Source organism: Canis aureus, chromosome 13, assembly GCF_053574225.1.
Source record: "Canis aureus isolate CA01 chromosome 13, VMU_Caureus_v.1.0, whole genome shotgun sequence".
Classification (NCBI taxonomy): domain Eukaryota; kingdom Metazoa; phylum Chordata; class Mammalia; order Carnivora; family Canidae; genus Canis; species Canis aureus.
The window spans coordinates 55570728-55586884 of record NC_135623.1 but is presented as its reverse complement, the minus strand read 5'-3'; the positions used below and the strand labels follow the sequence as shown (position 1 = coordinate 55586884).

The 16157-nt window shown below is 35.5% G+C and overlaps 1 protein-coding gene and 1 pseudogene across 10 annotated transcripts in view; one reads left to right on the top strand and one right to left on the bottom strand.

The window, feature by feature from the left end:
* The window catches only part of LRBA (LPS responsive beige-like anchor protein), a 721151-nt gene that overhangs the window by 56475 nt on the left and 648519 nt on the right, over window positions 1–16157 (top strand). The gene's annotated exons all lie outside the window — the stretch shown is intronic.
* Window positions 13624–14990, bottom strand: LOC144282707 (Y-box-binding protein 1 pseudogene; annotated as a pseudogene).

Sequence of the window (16157 nt, the reverse complement as noted above, 5' to 3'; positions counted from 1 at the left end):
ATGTATTACTGACTTTAACACCTATTCATCCAAATTAAATTAGGCTTTTATTAAAAATCAGTATGTGGTTGATATTTTACAAGTGAATAGTAGATCTTAAATAACAACTAGATGAAGGCTTATATTTCTGTGATGTTTAGATTTCAAGGCCATGAGCTTGTCTCTGGCCTCAGCCTGGCATTTCTGATGGCAAGATACTGAGGAAGTCATTTAAATATTAATTCTCACCAAAGCCATATCATTTTAACCCTATTCTTTGTACCTTCTGTTTGCTGATAGATACAGTAGTAGATGTCTTGGGAAATACAGGTTCATTGCCTTTAGTATGCTTTTGGTTGGGAAAATTTGTTAACACTTGTTAAATACTTCATCTTCTAGCGCTGTTTACCTTTCTGGTTTTATAATATGTTAAACTATATGGAAAAATCTTGATTTGCCATTTAGTCAATATGAATGATTAAGACTGAAATATCAACATAAGAGTAAGCAGGAAAGGCTTAGTACATAGGAAAGTAAGCTACAAAACTATCACTTGGATATTTTGCTTTTAGTACATTTGTTTTGTAAGTAGAGCTGATGCATTAAATTCTCCTTCCCTTCCAAGCTTCCACCACAATCTGCACTTTGTTTTTCTCTTTCTTTGGAAGTAGAACATTCCACATAATACTGAGACAGAAAAAGAAAATGAGGGTGGATCATATATTAAAGATCATCTTTTTTTTTTTTTTTTTAAGATTTATTTATTTTAGAGAGAGAGAGAGGGGCAAAGGGAGAGGGAGAGTCCCAAGCAGACTCCATGCTGAGCCCAGAATCCTGCAGTGGGGCTCAATTTCAGGACCCGAGGGCACTACCTGAGCTGAAACCAAGAGTCATATGCTCAACTGACTGCACCACTCAGTTGCCCCTTAAAGATCATCTTTATTGATACCAACATGTTAGTTGGCTGTAGTATCTGAGCCAGCATTTAATAATCTGTGGGATGGTATTTTTCTAGTATTTCCTGGGCCATCAAATATAATGACCATTTAAAAAGTCTTTAATATTTTATAGATAATACATTGAGTTCAAAAAAATTGAATACAATGACGTTTCTCCCCTACCTCTGTCCCCTGTGGTTTCAGTACACCGTTTCCCTGCCAAATCATCTTCCCCCAATTTAATTCAGCCACTGCTAAAGAAAACCTGAAAAATAACTATTATTGGCACCTCATAGGTCTTTCCAAATTTTCTTTAGTTTTTTTTTGGCAAATAGAAAATATCTGCATGTTTTTCCTCTTTTTAAGTGTATATTTTCAAGGAAAACTCCTTGATATAATGGTCTCAGCAATGATATTTTGGATCTAACACTGAAAGCATAGGCAACGAAAGAAAAAATAAAGAAGTGGGACTATAACATCAATTGCGTATAATGTTAATTCTTCCAAGCAATGAACTTAGGATGTCTTTCCATTCATTTGCACCCTTGATTTCTTTCATCAGTATTTTATGTTTTTCTTGTATAGATCTTTTACCTTCTTGGTTAAATTTACTCTTAAAATTATTTTATACTTTTTCTATTATGAATGAAATTGCTTATTTAATGTCTTTATAAGATAGCTCTTTGTCAGTATTTAGAAATGCAACTTATTTTTTGAATATTGATTTCATTTCTTGCAACTAACAAATTCATTTCTTAGTTTTAACAGTTTTTGGTGGAGTCTATGGTATTTTCTGTAGGATTCTGTCATCTAATAGATTAGTTTTTCCTTTCCAACTTGGATGCCTTCTATTTATGTATATGCTTAATTGTTCTGGTTAGGCCTTCTGATATTTTTTAAAAGTGACAAGAGCTGATACCCTTGTCTTGTTCCTGATTTTAGAGGAAAAGCTTTCAGCTTTTCACTGTTAACCAGAATAGATCATTTAATGTAGCTGTGAGAACCAGGGGGGCTCAGGAACCAGGTGCTAGAACTGTGGAGTTGATGCCACCAGAATATTCTTTCTTCAGTCATGGTGCAGGGACTTTCTCTGTATACATGGCAGGGAGGATGTCTGTTGGAAGCTGCCAATTTAAATATCTCTACAGCTTTTGACCCCAAAGTGCAAAGGCCCATCTTTTCATGTCCCGATTAAAAAAAATCTTGGGGTGCCTGGGTGGCTTAGTGGCTTAAGTGTCCAACTCTTTTTTTTCTGCTCAGGTCATGAGATTGAGCACTGAGCCATGCTGAGGCCCAGCGTGGAGCCTGCTTAAGATTGTTTCTCTCTTCCTCTGCCCCTTCCCCACCCTCCTCCTCCCTCTCTTAAAATTTTTTTCTTTTTTTTTTTTTTTTTTTGCTTTTTAAAATATTTCTTTAATTTAGATTCAGTTTGCCAGCATATAGTATAACAAGCAGTGCTCATCCCATCAAGTGCCCTCCTTAGTGAAAAAATTTTTTTTGGTAATTATTTTGATTGGCCTGAGTTAGTCACATTTTCACCCCTGGATTAATCACTCTGACCAGGAGACTGGAGAACCGTATGTGCCTGAGTTAAGTGTCCTCTCTATGGCCTAGCTGTGAGGTACTTGTAACCTCATTGCCAGGAGGATATCTGATGATTCTGATTATGTTTTCATATCTGATTTTTTGTATGCACGTGCAAGTTGGAGGAGGGACAGAGGGAGAGAATCTTCAAGTTGACTTCCCACTGAGCCTGGAGCATGACTTGGGGCCCAATCTCAAGACCTAGATCATGGTCTGAGCCAAAACCAAGACTCTGAAGCTCAACAGCTGAGCCATCTAGGTGGTGCCCCTGATGAATTTTCCTACTTAAGAATATTGGTATGAAATTATTAGAAAGATTTAAAAGTTCATCTTTTGTGGAAAAAAGTAATATGAATATTTCTTTTACATATTGTAAATTTTGCTATGCTTCAAAATACGACTTGTAGTTATAAAGGACTTCAAATTATAAAAGTATTTTCTTTAAAACTTTTGTTATCGAAGTACAGTTGATGTACAGAGTTTTGTTTTAGGTTGCACAACATAGTGATTTGTCAGTTTTATATATTATGCAGGACTCAACAGAAAAGTATACTCTTGGGCAGCCCGGGTGGCTCAGCAGTTTAGCGCCACCTTCAGCCCAGGGCCTGATCCTGGAGACCTGGGATTGAGTCCCACATCAGGCTCCCTGCATGGGGCCTGGTTCTTCCTCTGCCTGTGTCTGTCTGTGCCCCCCCCCCCACCTCTGTCTCTCATGAATAAATAAGTAAAATCTCAAAAAAAAAAAAAAAAAAGTATAGTTACTTTCTGTCACCATACAACATTATTACAATATTATTGACTTTATTCCACTATGCTGTATTTTTCATCCCTGCGGCTTATTTATTTTATATATGGAAGTTTGTACCTTTTAATTTCCTTCACCTATTTCCCCCAACTGCCTCCCCTGCAACCACCAGTTTGTTCTGAGTCTGTTTCTGTTTTTTGTTCATTTGTTTTGTTGTTTAGATTCCACATATAAATGAAATCATGGTACTTGTCTTTTTAAAAAGCTTGAAAACATTGAGAGAATGGTAACATAATAGAGCTGGCTTATTAGATTAATAAGGGATCTTAAAGTATATGTGATGTTATAGTTTTAAACAGTTTTACATATAATCAGACTCAAATACTGAAGTAATTGATTAGATTATTGAATGCTTGACATTTTGCTATATTGTATCCTATGATGTGTTGATTTTGAGTAATGTAAGTTCAGTGGACTTTGGACTGGTTGTCACATAGTGACAGATTTCTGATTTTTAAAATATGTCATTCCTATAAATCACTAGTTTGCTAGATTGAACTAGCAAGCTATTAAAGAACATGGCAGTATTTACTGTGGATAAATGCAAATTTAAAAAGGTTCTATGTATGAGGGTTTAAATGATTTATTAGCTTTCAGTGCACACATGAATCTGAAGTTATGTAATGGATTTAGAAAATTTCATTTCCTGTTTGAAGGTTCAAATTTGCATATTCTATAATGTTAGTATTTGATCTGAGTCAATAGGATATATAGTTAAACTCTGTGATATTAATACATGCTTAATCATCTTTTGGTATATTATATGGCAGACATTTTTTAGATGTAGGACAAGTGATTAAACATACACATGTTCTTTTTTGTTTTGTTAAAGAAACTGGGACTGATGTCTTACATGGCTTCAGAGTTAGTGCTCACCAGTTTCTTCAGTTTTTTTGCTCTTTAGTTTGTCTCTCCTTTCCTGCTAGTGAGAGCTTCATCTAGGTTAATATATTTTTCATTTCAATGGAAACAATTAATCCTATGTTACACCTTACATGAGTTACTTATTTTTTTTAATTGAACTTTTTATTTTGAGATAATTGTAGGTTCATATGTAGTTGTAAGAAATAATATAGAGAGATCCCTTGTACCCTTTATGGTCTTTTCCCCAGTGGGAAAATCTTACATAATTATAGTACAATATTAACATCAATACAATCAATGTACATTGATTTCCATCACATAAAGATCTGTCCTGTTGTCCTTTTATAGTCACATCTGTTTTCCTCCTGCTGCACTTTTCTTTAACTCATGGTAAACACCAGTTTTCTAGTTATATAATTTTGTCTGTTCAAAAATATTATATAAATGGAATAATTTACTATTTTTATTTCTTGTGTTTTCAGCACAGTTCTCTGGAGATTCATCTAGATTGTGTATTATCAATGTTTTTTTTTCCTTTTTTATTGTTGAGTAGTATTCCATGGTATGAATATACCAGTTAGTTTAACCATGTACCTCTTTATAGGACATCTGATTTGTTCTCCTTTATTTTGGCTATGATGAATTAAGTTGCTGTAAACATTTGGGTACAGGTTTTTGTGTGAATAAGTTTTCATTTTTGGGGGAAAATGCAAGATGTGTATTTGTCAGAAGGTAGAGTAGTTTTTTATTTAGTCATTTTTAGAGAAACTGCTACTCTTTTTTCCACAGTGACTCTGCCATCTTAGATTCCTACCAGCAACATATGAGTGATTCAGTTTCTCAGCATCCTTGCTAGTATTTGGTTTTGTCACTTTTTAAAATTTTGGACATTATGATAGATGTGTATCTATTTTGTATTGTGTGTCTAATGACATTGTGGTTTTATTTTGCATTTCTCTAATAGTTAATGACATTGAATGTATTTTCATGTGTTTACTTGTCTTGTATGAGTTTTAGGTAAAACTTGTGTTGCCTTTTGACATATGGATATTTTATTCTAATCTGATTAGATTTTTTTGGCAGTTGAAAATTGAGAGTTCTTTATTTAATTTGGATATTGTCTTTTGTCATATATGTACTTTAAAAAATTTTCTTCTAGTTTTTAGCTTGTCATTTCATCCTCTTATTAGGATCTTTTGGAAATCAAAGGTTTGATAAAGTCCAGTTTATTGGTTTTTCCTTTTATGGACTTTGGTTTTGATGTCAAGTGTGAGGACTCTTTGCCTAGTTTAAAATCCTGAAGATTTTCTCCTGTGTGTTTTTCTAAAAGTTTTATTTTTTACCTTTAAATCTACAATTTATATTCGTTTTTTGTGTAAGGTATGCTACTTAGGTGATGGTTCATTTGTTCATTTATGGATATCTGATTACTAGCACTCTTTATTGAAATTCCTCCATTGAATTGCTTTTGTACCTTTGTTAGAACTCAGTTGAGCATATCTGTGTTGGTCTACTTGGGTTGTCTATCCTGTTGTATTGATTTATGTGTTTGTTTCTCTGGTACTACCTCATAGTGTTAGCTACTGTAGCAATATAGGTCTTGAAATTGGGTAAACTGATTTTCCCACTTTATTTTTTTCAAGATTGTTTTTGCTATCCTAGTTCCTTTGCTTTTCAATATCGATTTTAGAATAATCTTTCTATATATGCAAAAATCTTGCTGAGTTTATGATAGTTGTATTCTATCTATCAGTTTGGGGAGAATTGGTATCTATATGATGAACACATTATGTCTCTACATTTATTTAGGTTTTCTTTTAGTTTTTTAAATAGTCATTTTGTTGTTTTCAGCATCCAAGTCCTGCACATGTTTTGGTAGATTTGGTAGAAATACATCTAAGTATTTCAAAGTTTTTTAAGTGATTATAAATAATACTGTATTTTTAATTTCATTGTCCACATATTAACAGTTAGTAAATAGAAATGAATACAGATGATTTTTTTAATGACTGATTTTTTTTTATAGGTTCTAACCTGTGACCTTGCTGAACTCAGTTATTAGTTCTAGAAGGTTTTTTGTTAAGTGTCTTTGGATTTCTATATAATCATGTTCCTTGTAAATAGAGGCAGTTTGTTTCTTCCTAATCTACATGAATTTTCTCTTCTTGCCGATTATGGTGTTGGTTGGAATTTCCAGCACTGTGTCAGGAGTGGTGAGAGTTTACATTCCTGATGTAAGGGTAAAGCATTCAGTTTTCTATTGTAAATTATTATGTTGTGGATTTTATGTAGATACTCTTTATAAACTTTAAGAAGTTTCCCTCTCCTATTCTTTTGAGAGGTGTTTGTTTTTTTTTTTTTTGAGTTGGTGTTGAATTTTGGTCAAATGCTTTTTTTTTTTTTTTTGGCATCAATTGATATTATCATGTGTTTTTTCTCCTTTAGCCTATGAATAAGGTGGGTTACATTGATTGGTTTTTGGATACTGAAATAACATTGTATCCCTGGAATAAAATCCATTTTGTCATGGCATTTAGTTCTTACGTATTATTGAATTCTATTTGCTGTTATTTAAAGGATTTTTGCATTTATATTCATAAGGGATATTGGTATATAGTATATTTGTTTTACTGTCTTTGGTTTAGTATCAGTTATAGTAGCTTTATGAAATGAATTGAGGACTGTAAAATTAGTGTTAATTTTAAAGATTTGATAGAATTCTGTAGTAAAACAATATGAACCCTGAGAATTATTTTTTGAGAGTTTTAAAATTATGAATTTAATTTCCTTAATAGTTATAACAATATTTAAATCATCTATTTCATATTGAGTAAGTGTGGTAGCTTGTGGTTTTTGAGGAATTGGCTTATCTGTATTGTTAAATTATGTGTTGTAAGTTGTTTGTAGTATTCAGTTATTCATCTGTAGGATCTGTTGTGATATTTCCCATTTCATATCTGATACTGGTAATTTGTGCCTTTTTTCCATGTTATTTTTCAGTTCTCCTAAATTTTCTCAATTTTAATGATTTTTTTCAAAAAACTAGTTCTTTATTTCATTGATTTTTTTTCTTTTTTTTTCTTTCAGTTTCATTAACTTCTCTTGTATTTATTATTTCCTTCCTTCTGCTTGCTTTAGATGTATTTTAATCTTCTATTAGGTTAATTTTTTCTTATTTTTAAGTAGGCTCCATGCCTCATGTGGAACTCAATGTGAGACTTGAACTCACAACCCTGAGATCAAGACCTGAGTTGAGATCAAGAGTCAGATACCTAACTGACTGAGCCACCAGGCACCCCATCTTCTATTACAGTCTTAAAAGGAAAGTTTAGATTATTGATTTGAAACTTCTCCTATTTTTCTAATATATACTTTTAGTACTGTCAGTTTCTCTTTCATTATTGCTTTAGCTATGGCCCACAGATTTTGATACATTGTATTTTTATTCATTTATGTGTTTAAGTAGGCTCTAAGCCCAATGTGGCTTGATTTTATGATCTGAGATCAAGAGTCTCATGCTCTACCAACTGAGCCAGCCAGGTACGTCTTTTGTTCTTTTATTTTAATTCAGTTCTTGATATTTGTTTTTAATTTCCTGGAGACTTGGCTTTTTGACCCATCAATTTATTTTTATTTTATTTTATTTTATTTTATTTTATTTTATTTTATTTTATTTTATTTTATTTTATTTTATTTTATTATTTTTTAAAGATTTATTTATTTATTTATGATAGACAGAGAGAGAGAGAGAGAGGCAGAGACACAGGCAGAGGGAGAAGCAGGCTCCATGCCAGGAGCCTGACATGGGACTCAATCCCGGGACTCCAGGATCGCGCTCTGGGCCAACGGCAGGCACCAAACCGCTGAGCCACCCAGGGATCCCCCTTTGACCCATCAATTTAGAATGTATATTTTAGTTTCCAAATGTTTGGAGATTTTTTTCTTGATATCTTTATCATTCTGTTACTGGTTTCTAGTTTTATTCTACTGTAGTCAGAGAACCCACTGTAATGATTTCGATTCCTTTAAATTTATAGAAATTTGTGTGAATGTCCCAGGATGTAGTCTGTTTTGGCATATATTTCATGGGTACTTGAAAACAATATGTATTTTGCCATTGTTGGTTTGAGTCTTCTTCTTTTTTTATTTAAAGATTTTTTATTTTTTATTTATTTGAGAGAGAAAGAGAGAGTAGATGAGCACAAGTGGTGGAGGGGCAGGCAGAGGGAGAAGCAGGCTCCCTGCTAAGCAGAGAATCTTATGCAGGGTTCCAATCCAGGACCCTGGGATCATAACCTGAGCCGAAACCAGACACTTAACTGACTAAGCCATCCAGACATCTTTGAGTCTTCTTTAAGTGTCAGTTCTTATTGGTTAATGATGTCGAGTTCTTCTAATTCTTGCTGATTTTCTATTTACTTGTTCTGTCAGTTAGTGAGGGAGAGACATTTATTTTTATAACATAATGATACTTTCCTCAAGGTGGAGGAGAGCCCCACAGGAAAGATCATATGAGTTTGGGTGGAAGACACTGATGTGTACAGACACATACTGATGTATACATACATACATACACACACACACACACACACCCCCACACACACACCCCTACAGGAAATAAGCTTTGGGTACTTTATTTTTGTTTACTTATTTTTTTAAATTAAATTCAAGTTAGTTAACATATAGTGTAGTATTGGTTTCAGGAGTAGAATTTAATGATTCTTCATTTATGTACAACACCCAGTGCTCATCCCAGCAAGTGCCCTCTTTAATGCCCATCACCCATTTACCCATTTACATCCGTCTACTCACTTCCCCTCCAGCAACCCTTAGTTGTTCTCTATCATTAACTCTCTTATGTTTGCTCTTCTCTGTTTTTTATTTTTCCTTCCTTTCCCCTATGTTCATCTGTTTTGTTTCTTAAATTCCATGAGTGAAATCATTATTTGTTTTTCTCTGACCTATTTTGCTTAGCCTAATACACTCTGTTCCATCCACTTTGTTGCGAATGGCAAGATTTCTTTTTCTTTCTTTCTTTCTTCTTTCTTTCTTTCTTTCTTTCTTCCTTTCTTCCTTTCTTCCTTTCTTCCTTTCTTCCTTTCTTCCTTTCTTCCTTTCTTCCTTTCTTCCTTTCCTTCCTTCCTTCCTTCCTTCCTTCCTTCCTTCCTTCCTTCCTTCCTTCCTTCTTTCTTTTCTTTCTTTTCTCCTTTCTTTCTTTCTTTCTTTCTTTCTTTCTTTCTTTCTTTCTTTCTTTCTTTCTTTCTTTCTTTCTTTTCTTTCTTTTCTTTCTTTTCTTTCTTTTCTTTCTTTTCTTTCTTTTCTTTCTTTTCTTTCTTTCTTTTCTTTCTTTTCTTTCTTCCCTTTCTTCCTAGGCAGAGGGAGCCAAAGGCAGATACTCAACCACTCAGGTGCCCCGGCAAGATTTCATTCTTTTTAATTACCAAGTAATGTGTGTGTGTGTGTGTGTGTGTGTGTGTGTGTGTGTGTTACCACATCTTGTTTATCTATTCACCAGTCAGTGGACATTTGGGGTCTTTCCCTAATTTGTTTATTGTTGATATGATGTTATAAACATTGTGGTGCATGTGCCCCTTCAAATCAGCATTTTTTTATCCTTGGGATGAATATCTAATAGTGCAGTTGCTGGGTTATAGGGTAGTTCTACTTTTAACTTTTTGAGGAACCTCCATACTGTTTTCCAGAATAGCTCACCAGTTTGCATTCCCACCAACAGTGTAAGAGGGTTCTCCTTTCTCCACATCCTCTTGAACATCTGTTGTTTTCCAGAGTTGTTAATTTTAGCCGTTCTGACAAGGTATAAGGTGGTATCTCATTGTGGTTTTGATTTGTATTTCTGCTTTGGGTACTTTCTTTTTTTAAATTTATTTATGTTTTTTAAAAAAGGATTATTTGAGAGAGAGAGAGAGAGAGAACATGCAGAGCCAAGTGCGCCTTGTGCAAGCAGGGGAGGTACAGAGGGAGACGGAGAAGCAGGCTCCCTGCTGAGCAAGGAGCCTGAGGGACATGGGGCTCAATCCCAGGACCCTGGGGTCATGACCTAAGCCAAAGGCAGACGCTTAACTGACCGAGCCACCCAGGCACCCCAGTGTTCAAAGATCTTAATTGGAAAAATGTATGTTATTAATCTTGACATGGTAAAAGTAGTAAACTTATAATTAACTGAAGTCCGGGAAGAAGAGCTGGAAAGATGTGTGAGTGCATATTACATTTGGTGGCTCTTACAAATGACTTGGGTTATTATAATAAGGATTTTTAGTGTTTTGTATTTAAGCATTTTTGAGCCAATTGAGTGTAATAGACAAAGGACACCTCTCCTTCAAAAAATTAGACAAGATGGAGCTATGAGGTCATAGAGGTAGAATGCTGCTGGTAAAAGTCTCAGCTGTTAGGGTTTAGTATGTCTAGCCTGAGTCGAGATCATATTTAATGTACTACAGTTATTATTGTTTGATAACATGTACTCTGTTTCCCAAAAAATATTCTACAAAATACAAATTCTAAGTTTATTTAGGGAAAGAATTCTCTGGTCATATGGGTCAAGTGAAGTTAAACAGGATTCTTTACTTCAAGCCTTTATGTGTAGTTTGAATTTTTCAGAGGGGCTATAGTATGTTGTTTCCTCCCGACTTGCAAATTGGTTTGACTTGGATGGGATTATACAAAGTACCATTCTTTCACAGGGACTATTGGATGTGTTGTTGCATAATTGGCTGAAGTAGTCTGATCGGTTCTCTTAATATGATTAATAAGTGGAGGCTTAAGGTGGGCACTTAGCTGGATCAGTGAAGCATACCACTCTTGCTCTTGGGGTTGTGAAATCAAGTCCCATGTTGAGTGTCAATATTACTAAAAAAATAAATTAAAAAATAGAGGCTTAAAAGAAGAATACACAGCAATATTGACCTTATTACTTGCTCTTAGGTTAAAAAAAGGTAATTAAATTTAATAAGGGGTCTTTTTTTTTTTTTAGTGCTTAAAGAAGATTTATAGTAAAGAATAGAGCAAACAGGATATACAAATACCCTCAGCTTAGACTAAATTTACTTTTGGTTACAAATTTTTTTTATATGTAGAGTTACATGCATAGTTTTATATACATACATACATGTTATTGTATATATGTATAGAATTAAAAATACAGTCCTTATTTTTTCCTTATCTTTTTAAACTTTGTTTTGTCTTCTGTCTCTTTCTCTACATAGCTGATTTCTCTTCTGCTTTCCTACAAGGTGAACAGTGTTGATAGCCATGTGGGAAGTCTTCTGTATTTTATGGACCTATAATCCAGTAGATCAAGTATACTGACAGTTGTGTGTAATAAAGGAGTTCTCAGCTAGTTTAGTGAAGGTAGGAAAGGGGAAGAGGGACAAACTTAAGAAATTTTAGGAGATAGAATTAGCAGCATTGAATTAATTGAACATTGTATGTAGGAGGAGCAGAGTTGAAGATGATATAGTTTCTACCATGTGGGTAGGATTACCAACTAGGGCAGCAATCATAGCAGGATTAGGGAAAAGACAATCAGTTATGCTTTGGCCATGTTTATTTTGAGGCAAAATGTGTGGATGTCTATAAGCAGTGGGATATGTGAGTTTAAAACTAAGTTGAGCTATAGTAGTATCTGGAAGTCTTTCTGATGTGAAAGAGCAGGTATTGCAGAAATAGAATGATGAGATAGCTTGAAGTTATAAGAATTATGTTTAGAGTAGGTTGTTGACATTTTCAGTTTTTCAGGTAAGATAATTTCATGATTTAAGGTGTAGTCCTAGTGAGTAGGGTAAGGTTGAAAGTAATTGGATTTAGGAAATCTAGGTATTAGAAACCATATTTCAGGCATTAGATACATCATCTGTACGGAAACTGAAATTTAGCAAGATTATAATAGATGAGAAGAAGTGGAAAATTGTGACTGAGATCCCAGACTCTTTAATGAGTAAAGGGGAGTCAGTTAAGATACATTGATAAGGAGTGATTCAGTGATTCAGGGTGGTAAGGTTGGATTGATTGTGTGAACCCCCAAAGATAATGAGCTTTCTCACAAGGGTGGAAGAGTAAATGGTCTGGAAGCAGAAACAAAATTAGGAGAATCTCAACCCTACTTTTCATTGTTTTGTCCAGTGGAGGGTTAAAGAACTAGTAACTTTAAAAGGAGAGAGGTTGTATGGTTGTACCCTCCGCGGTGCGTCAGGTTTCAGTTAAGCACTCTTCTGAAAGGTGAAGATTGTAGGTCATTTGTATACCTTGGAGGTATATCTAAGGTATTGGGAAAGGGTCATGGAGTATAATGTAATGGTGATTGTAGTCAGTAGAGGTAGTGTGTCAGTTAAATTAATAACAGTAAAGGGATGATTGTATGAGAGAGTTATAATGAGACATTGAGGAATGAGGTTATATATTGTTTGGTATTGAAGAGTTTTAAGGAATATAGTCATGTAGTTTAAAATGATAGGAAAAAAAAAAAACCTGGGGCAGCCCCCGTGGCGCAGCGGTTTAGCACCGCCTGCAGCCCAGGGCGTGATCCTGGAGACCCTGGATCGAGTCCCACGTCAGGCTCTCTGTATGATGCCTGCTTCTCCCTCTGCCTGTGTCTCTGCCTCTCTCTCTCTCTCTCTCTCTCTCTCTGTCTCTATGAATAAATAAATAAAAAAAAAACTTAAACAAACAAACCCAGTTTTATAAAAAAAAAAAAAAAAAAGAAAAAAAAACCTGGAATGTAAAACTTTTTGTGGATCAAGATTTCAGAATGGATGATATCACCTAATGAAGAAGGGACTTAGAAATTACAATGATAAAATTACAACAGAAAGAGGTGTCATTTTTAGCTTACTTTGATGTTAGTTTGGTGTATTACAGAAGGGTAATATTTTAAGTGTATGCTTTTTTTAATTTGTGTATTAGTAGTGTGTTGACAGTTCACCTAGGAAGAAGGACCAGAAGAGGACAGCTTTCCTATAGCTACCAGATGAAAATACTATTATTATTATTATTATTATTATTATTATTATTAATTTAAGACATTAATTTAAGCTGCTTGCCCTTTGTCGACTCTTCTGAAAAAAAATCAAGTTGTACAGTTTTATTACAAATTAAAAATGAGGTTCTTAAAAATCTCAACTTGACCATATGTGAAACAATTTAAAAACCTCTAAGGGTATATCGAGAAAAACTAGGTCTTTTTTTTTTTTTTTTAAGATTTTATTTATTTAATCATGAAAGACACACATAGAGAGAGAGAGAGAGAGAGAGAGAGAGGCAGAGGCACAGGCCAGAGGGAGAAGCAGGCTTCATGCAGGGAGCCCGACATGGGACTCGATCCTGGGTCTCCAAGATCTTGCCCTGGGCCGAAGGCAGTGCTAAACCACTGAGCCACCTGGGCTGTGTCCCCCCCCCCCCGCTTTTTAAACATGTTTATCATTACAAAGAAGACACATCTTTAGATAAAAATAATAAAAACTCCATGCTGCGTAATGTAGTTCGTTCTGTTTGTCTAGCCACTGGGCAAAAAGCATGTACTTAAGGTCTTCAGCTCCAATCTTTTGTTCATTTCTTCAGGAATTTCATATTCATTTCTTTTTGTTGGAGGACTGAACCGGATAATAGTATAGATGGTAAGCCACCATTTACTCAACTCAGGCCTGCTCAACCTCAAGAGCAGATGAATTCTCAGCTGGTGGATAGGCTGCTTTTGTCTCTGCCATGGTGGTGGTTAGGGTTTTCTGGGTATCTGTGTGGGTTATTGAAATTGCAGAGGTACTGATGTTGAGATGGCTGCTGACTTTGGGTCTCATCTCCTTGATTTTCCGTATCTTCTTCATTGCCATGTTCTCTAGGCTGTCTTTGGGGAAGAGGACCCCAGCAGGATTATGGTATTTAATCCCGATATGTATTCTGTCTCACTGGTCAACCTTGTTTTGCACCCTGCTGGTCAGCTCCCTCTAACACTTCTCCCTGCACAGGAGGGTTGGAAGACTGTGGTTGGCCCCCGTCGGGTCTCCACATGTAGTTAGTGGGAACCGTTGCTAGCGACAGGGCTGGTTCATTGGGGCCTGGCCTTCGGGAGCACTCTCCCAGCTGTCCTCACTCTCACAGTTTTGGTCATTCTCTGGGTAATTGCTGGGAGGACCCCTGTGAAGGATAGTGTGGATAATGGATATGGTTGCTGCATATTTACTGCCTTGCACTGTAGCTCTACCAGAGCCTGTGACATTTGCTGCCTCCACCTCCTTTCCTCCTTCAACATCAGACTCCACAGTCTCTCCATCTCCTACACTGGGAAGGTACTTATTACTTTTTTTAAGACTTGATTTATTTATTCATGAAAGACATAGAGAAGCACAGACACAGGAAGAGGGAGAAGCAGGCTCCATGCAGGGAGCCTGACATGGGATTCTGTCCCGGGTCTCCAGGGTCACACCCTGGGCTGAAAGCAGCGCTAAACCACTGAGCCACCCCGGCTGCCCACGAAGGTACTTCTTTATGACAGTCTGGTGAACAAATCCATCTTCCTCAGTGTCATTCCTGTTGAAACCATATCTGTTTTTATACTGAACTATCTAATGTTCCCAAAGCCTTCTTTGTGATAATTTTGCTGTCCCTTCCCACAGGCGCATGAGGATGTGAGTCCATGTAGGCTCCTCCTCTGCTCCCTGTGCACTTCCTGGAGGTGTCTGGCTTGGTGTCTGCACAGCAGAAGGTGGGGGCAGTGGCCTTGCTGCCTGGGTTAAGGTCATAATGATGGGCCAGCAGCCGTAGCTGCACCCCCTCACAGTGTGCGATGGTAACTGCGTGGGCAGCGCCATGGTGGGACTTCTCAGAGCTCTCTTGGGTATGTTCTTCGCTCCTGCTAGGGCTCAAACTTGAAGATACTGTTTTTGAAGTGAGAATTTTAATAGCAGGTGAAAGGAAGTTCTTATATCCTCATCTCAGAGGATATGGATTAATTGAGATATATAGTAGTTCATTTAATCATCACAACAACTTTAGGAGATGGGTGCCATTTTCACCCTAGTTCTACAGATGAGGAAGTGAGCCATAGAGAGGGGACTATCCTGCCCTTGGCCTTACACTTGGTATTTGGTAGAATCAGAAGTCAAATCCAGTCTTGCTCCAGAGGATATGCTCTTTAACCACTGTTCTCCTAAGAGGAACTATGTTTCTGAAAACTCTAAAGGTTTAATTGTTTATGGTTAAGGATCTTGAACAAATATAGTTTGGGAGTGACCCATGAAAGTATTTTACTCTCATTAAAATTAAGATATCACATTAAAAGTAAATGTAAGTAATGTAAGTAATGTAAGTAATGTAAGTAAATAATATTTTACTTACATTAAAAGGTAAATAATATTTTACTTATCTGTCATTGGTGATACTTGATACTGTATATCTGTTTTCTGTTTTACATCCTTATTGTGTAGCTTTCTTTCCTCAGTTATGATGGGATACATCAATTGCATACAATTTGATTTCTGTGAGTAATGTATAAACTAAGAAGCATTATTTTTTCATGTCTGATATTCCAGTGCATACTGAGAGGATTAAAATTTCTTATTTTTCCCCCCTTCTATTTAAAGAAAATATATATTTACTTTGAAACATGGAAATGTGTTATAAACGTATATAATGTATGATTTTGAAAGTAAAATCTTTTGTAGCCCTGTCTTCCAAGATAATCACCAGTAATAGTCTAATGTATATTCCTCAGGCTTTTTCTGTGGACATTCTGTCATATGTAATGCATAAATATGATATGTGTGTGTTACGGGTATATAAAATAGACCTTTGGCTGATTGGGAAAATCCTTATGAGGGTGAAACCAAATATCACTATCTTTGAAGGAATTTTGGAGATAAGAGAATACTTGTAAAACTTTATAGAAAATTTAAATTTTATTGAAAATTTCTTATTGAACATTTCAGTGAATTTTTGTACATTTTGTATTTAATTCAGAGAATACTTTCTGGCAGTGT